Here is a 6,793-nt window from a genome sequence, read left to right as displayed (position 1 = left end):
GTTTTCAAACTGTGACGGCGGGTGCTGCTGGGATTCCTGCTGATTCTGTACAGGATCTGTGATGTGGCACCCGGGTCACAGCAGTGCAAAACTAAGTGTACTACTGTAACCTACAGAAGAAGTATTGTCAAAAGAGCTTTAATATCAGTAGAGACTGTCCTTACATATCCACCCAAAAGTCATCCACTGCACATAGTTTAAGAAGACAGTAACATGTACACCACCGTACAGCTGGGCCCCAATGTTAGTTGGCTTAAATTTGTTAATAAGGTGGCAAGTACTTTACAGCCATCCATGGGGCTACCCCTTTTTAGGGACATGTGCACCCACCCACTGTTAGGAGTGTATGCTCACAGTAGGGTAATCAGGTTTTGTGTGGCTCGTTATACCGCTCACCCATCCCTGGGATCTGTGTTGTTAATCGGACCGACCTCTCCTGAAGGTAATGAAATGAAAGGAAATGGGGAAGAAGGAATAATGAAAATCAATATGGATTAGCCTGGTTTGCTTGTGAAACGCTGATCACACCAGTGTGCTCTGGTAAGAATATTACCAAAAGGGGGTCTTCACTCATCACAAACCTCCTTTGAGTGTATTTCACGTGTGAAGGTGGTGTGGAAAAACAGGTGGCGGTGAAATATTTTCCAGCACAAAGGAATAATTCAGCTGCATCTATATGAGAGATGAACTGATTCATGTGGATGCATAGATATATTGATTGATTTATGCATTGATTGATTTATTTATTTATTTTATTTATTGATGGCAACAGACACTTACTAATATCATAATTCATTGAAAGAAATAGCGCTGCTTGATCAATATAGCATTGAATGTCTTTAGATATTGATTATTTTTAGGTATTTATGTGTTTATGGGTCAGATTTTGTGATTAATCTAGCATATTCATTAACTTATTTATTGTTCTGTGCATTGTATTTTGCTTGACCTGCAATGATACCTTTACTTTCTCTACCATCAAGCAGCCAGTGGCCTATTTCCTGTATGCTAAAATAGTATAATAGCATACTAATACCTAAATTATATAACCATGCGTGTCACAGGGGACAGACAGAGCGGTTTACGTGGCAGAACAGAGAACCAATCATACCAGGCAGCCTCTGCTGTTGTAAGCTCTACATAACTTTCCTAGGTATTTACTAATGCTAGCAGCATAAGGATTAAAAAGAGTCAATATTGATTGAGAGAGTGACGTTTTGCTTCAAGCTGGCCATATATACATGGTTATATATTTTTTCGAGCGGCTGTAAAAAATCAATTGACAGAACGTTCTTTCTTGTCATCATTGAGTCAACTGATTTCATTCAAATGCCCATAAAATTTCAACCAGACATACAATTTGAATGGAACCCCAGACTTATTAACCACTTGCTTACTGGGCACTTAAACCCCCCTCAGTCCCAGACCAATTTCCAGCTTTCAGTGCTCTCACATTTTGAATGACAATTACTCAGTCATGCAACACTGTAACCAAATGATTTTTTTGTCCTTTTCTTCATACCAATAGAGCTTTCTTTTGGTGGTATTTGATCACCTCTCGGTTTTTTATTTTCTGCGCTATAAATGAAAAAAGACCGAAAATTTTGAAAAAAAATGAATTTTTCTTCGTTTCTGTGACAAAATTTAGCAAATTAGCAATTTTTCTTCATAAATTTTGGCCACAATTTATACTACTACACATCTTTGGTAAAAATAACCCAAATTTTTGCATATTATATGATCTGTGTGAAATTTATAGAGTCTACAAGCTATGGTGCAAATCATAAAGATTTGCAAAAAAAGATCACATCTGATGTACTAAGGCCTATCTCCATTCTTGAGACCCTAACAAGCCAGGAAAGTACAAATGCCCCCCAAATGACCCCTTTTTGGAAAGTAGACATTCCAATGTATTTAGTAAGAGGCATGGTTAGTTATTTTAAGTTGTCATTTTTTCCCACAATTCTTTGCAAAATTACGATTTTTTTTTCCCCACAAAATTTTCATTGTAATAGCTTATTTCTCCCACACAGAATGTGCATACCACAAATAACACCCCAAAATACATTCTCCTACTCCTCCTGAGTATAACGATACCACATGTGTGAGACTTTCGCACAGCCTGACCACATACAGAGGCCTAATTTTGAAGTAGCACCTTCAGGCATTCTAGGAGCATAAATTACACATTTCATTTCTCAACCACCTATTACAGTTTTGAAGGCCCTGGAACACCAGGGCAATGGAAACGTCCAGAAAATGACCCCATTTTGGAAAGCTAACACCCCAACGTATAATCTATGAGGCATAATAAGTCTTTTCAATGGTTCATTTTTTTCCAGAAGTTTTCGGAAAATGTGGAAAAAAATGAAAACGCATTTTTTTTTACACAAAGTTGTTCGTTTATAAAATATTTCCAACGCATAGCATTTACATAGCAAAAATAACACCCCAAAATACGTTCTAATACTCCTCCTGAGTATAACGATACAACATGTGTGAGACTTTTACACAGCCTGACCACATACAGAGGCCTAATTTTGAAGTAGCACCTTCAGGCATTCTAGGAGCATAAATTACACATTTAATTTCTCAACCACCTATTACAGTTTTGAAGGCCCTGGAACACCAGGGCAATGGAAACGTCCAGAAAATGACCCCATTTTGGAAAGCTAACACCCCAACGTATAATCTATGAGGCATAATGAGTCTTTTCAATGGTTCATTTTTTTTCCAGAAGTTTTCGGAAAATGTGGAAAAAAATGAAAACGCATTTTTTTTTACACAAAGTTGTTCGTTTATAAGATATTTCCAACGCATAGCATTTACATAGCAAAAATAACACCCCAAAATACGTTCTACTACTCCTCCTGAGTATAACGATACCACATGTGTGAGACTTTTACACAGCCTGACCACATACAGAGGCCTAATTTTGAAGTAGCACCTTCAGGCATTCTAGGAGCATAAATTACACATTTCATTTCTCAACCACCTATTACAGTTTTGAAGGCCCTGGAACACCAGGGCAATGGAAACGTCCAGAAAATGACCCCATTTTGGAAAGCTAACACCCCAACGTATAATCTATGAGGCATAATGAGTCTTTTCAATGGTTCATTTTTTTCCAGAAGTTTTCGGAAAATGTGGAAAAAAATGAAAACGCATTTTTTTTTACACAAAGTTGTCCGTTTATAAGATATTTCCAACGCATAGCATTTACATAGCAAAAATAACTCCCCAAAATACGTTCTACTACTCCTCCTGAGTATAACGATACCACATGTGTGAGACTTTTACACAGCCTGACCACATACAGAGGCCTAATTTTGAAGTAGCACCTTCAGGCATTCTAGGAGCATAAATTACACATTTCATTTCTCAACCACCTATTACAGTTTTGAAGGCCCTGGAACACCAGGGCAATGGAAACGTCCAGAAAATGACCCCATTTTGGAAAGCTAACACCCCAACGTATAATCTATGAGGCATAATGAGTCTTTTCAATGGTTCATTTTTTTCCAGAAGTTTTCGGAAAATGTGGAAAAAAATGAAAACGCATTTTTTTTTACACAAAGTTGTCCGTTTATAAGATATTTCCAACGCATAGCATTTACATAGCAAAAATAACACCCCAAAATACGTTCTACTACTCCTCCTGAGTATAACGATACCACATGTGTGAGACTTTTACACAGCCTGACCACATACAGAGGCCTAATTTTGAAGTAGCACCTTCAGGCATTCTAGGAGCATAAATTACACATTTCATTTCTCAACCACCTATTACAGTTTTGAAGGCCCTGGAACACCAGGGCAATGGAAACGTCCAGAAAATGACCCCATTTTGGAAATCTAACACCCCAACGTATAATCTATGAGGCATAATGAGTCTTTTCAATGGTTCATTTTTTTCCAGAAGTTTTCGGAAAAAGTGGAAAAAAATGAAAACGCATTTTTTTTTTACACAAAGTTGTCCGTTTATAAGATATTTCCAACGCATAGCATTTACATAGCAAAAATAACACCCCAAAATACGTTCTACTACTCCTCCTGAGTATAACGATACCACATGTGTGAGACTTTTACACAGCCTGACCACATACAGAGGCCTAATTTTGAAGTAGCACCTTCAGGCATTCTAGGAGCATAAATTACACATTTCATTTCTCAACCACCTATTACAGTTTTGAAGGCCCTGGAACACCAGGGCAATGGAAACGTCCAGAAAATGACCCCATTTTGGAAAGCTAACACCCCAACGTATAATCTATGAGGCATAATGAGTCTTTTCAATGGTTCATTTTTTTCCAGAAGTTTTTGGAAAATGTGGAAAAAAATGAAAACGCATTTTTTTTTTACACAAAGTTGTCCGTTTATAAGATATTTCCAACACATAGCATTTACATAGCAAAAATAACACCCCAAAATACATTCTACTACTCCTCCTGAGTATGGCAATACCACATGTGTGAGACGTTTACACAGCCTGGCCACATACAGAGGCGCAACATGCAAGAAACACCGTCGGCGTTCCAGGGACACATAGCCTGCACATACCAAGAATTACACCCCCAAATACATTATGCTGAGCAAAGGGTAAAGAAAAGATTACCTGTGGTTTTAGAAGCGCAGTTGTCCACAGGAGGATATCACTGGTCCAGGCAGCAGGCAGGGACTTGGTCAGCAACAGCGAACACAGTTTTTTAGGCAGCAGGCAGGGATACTGTCCATATTACAGTCCAGGGTTAGTGCAGAGATGTCAGCAGTGCCAAAAATATTGGTCCTGGTAGTAGGCAGGTCCTTGTGGTGTGGTCAGTGCGGCATGATGGCAGTAAGTCCTACAGGCAGCAGACAGAAGTAGAGCCTCGTTCAGGACAGAATGGGGATAGGGGTAGAGGCTTCTCCCTCCCAAATCTCTTTGAAGCCTCCGAGTCTCCAGACCCTAATCTAGGAATAAGAAAACAAAGAAAATTGTTTTCTTCTTCCAGAAAAACTATACTGGAGCCCCTCACATATGTGAGACCCCGTGTTGAATCCCACTAGTCCAGTTGTAGAATACAAGATCAGTCCAAGAGGCAGGCAAATATCGTGGTCAAACAGTCCAAGGTCAGTTCCAGATCAGGCAGAGATATATACAGAATCGTTAGACAGAAGCATGGTCGAATAACAGTCCAGGGTCAGTTCCAGATCAGGCAGAGGTATGTACAGAATCGTTAGGCAGAAGCATGGTCGAATAACAGTCCAGGGTCAGTTCCAGATCAGGCAGCGGTATGTACAGAATCGGCAGGCATAAGAGTGGTCAAATAACAAGCCAGAGTCAGTTACAGAGCAGACAGTGGCATAAGGGGTGTGAAGGTGTATGAAGGCAGGAACTGAGGATTATGTTTACCATACTTCACTAAAAATTTATTGAAGTATGGTAACGCCGAAAACAGTCGCCTATACAGAGGCCTGGTTGGGAAGGACATTGTGCACAATAATAAGATGTGTCTCTTCTGACTCCTGCTCTGGTACACACCTTACATCTTTTTTGGCGTCTTTTGCCTGTTGGTTTGGGGGGGATTTTATCCGGAAAGTGGCGCTCGGAGAGTCGACTAACAACGTCTGATCTGATATTTTCTGGTGGGCCATTTGGGAAAATAAGGGCAGTGAAAACTTCCTCCTGGTAGCCAAAGAAACGTTTGGGGTTTTGGGTGGCGTTGCGGTAAATGACATATGAATTATAAATGGCCAATTGAAAAAAATAAATTGCTACTTTTTTGTACCAATGGTATGTCCGTCTTGTGACCAGATATGGTTCCATCATTTGGTCATTGAAGTCGACTCCTCCCATGAACAAATTATATTCGGAAATGCATTTGGGTTTCTTTACGGGGCCATTCCTTCTGGGGATTTCCACGAAGGTATCGTTGTGGATAGAAGATAACATGTATACATCCCTTCTGTCCCTCCACTTCACTGCCAGAACCTCCTTGTTTCTTAGACTTGCGGTTTCTCCTTTCCGCAGCTTCTTGTTCACCAGACTTTGAGGAAAGCCCTTCCGATTCTTTTTTACAGTGCCACATGCTGGCGTCTTCTTCCGGTTAAGGTTGTGGAACAGGGGCAGAGATGTGTAGAAGTTATCTACATAGAGGTGGTAGCCTTTATCCAGTAGGGGGTATATGAGGTCCCAAACAATTTTTCCGCTGGATCCCAAGTAGTCCGGACAATTAGGGGGCTGTAGCTGGGTGTCCTTCCCTTCGTACACCTTGAATGAATATGTGTACCCTGTGGCTCGGTCACATAATTTGTAGACCTTCACCCCATAGCGGGCCCTTTTGCTGGGCATAAATTGCTTCATTCTAAGCCTGCCACTAAATTTAATAAGGGACTCATCCACACATATGTGTTGGTCCGGGGTAAACAATTTGGGGAATATTTCTGAAAAATAATTTAGTATTGGTCGAATTTTGTAAACCCGGTCATAATTTGGATCATTTCATGGAAGGCACTGGGAATTGTCACTGAAATGTAAGAACCTCAGGATGATCTGATATCTGGTTCTGGGCATTACCGCGGAGAAGAGCGGTGAGTGGTGGAGGGGGTGGGTTGACCAGTAGTTACGTAATTGATTTTTTTTGTTGAGTCCCATATTAAATGTGAGGCCTAAAAATAGCTTGAACTCCTCCACCTTTAGGTCTCTCCATTCGTAGGGACGGGCATAAAAGGAGGTCGGATTTTGAAAAATAAATTGTTGTGCATACAGGTTGCACTGGGCCACAATTGACGCCAACATGTCCTCCGTAAAAAT

This window comes from Lithobates pipiens, unplaced genomic scaffold (genome assembly GCF_037356315.1).
Source record: "Lithobates pipiens isolate NorthernLeopardFrog02 unplaced genomic scaffold, aLitPip1_a1.2 Scaffold_19, whole genome shotgun sequence".
NCBI classification, from domain to species: Eukaryota; Metazoa; Chordata; class Amphibia; order Anura; family Ranidae; genus Lithobates; species Lithobates pipiens.
This window is presented reverse-complemented; position numbering follows the sequence as displayed.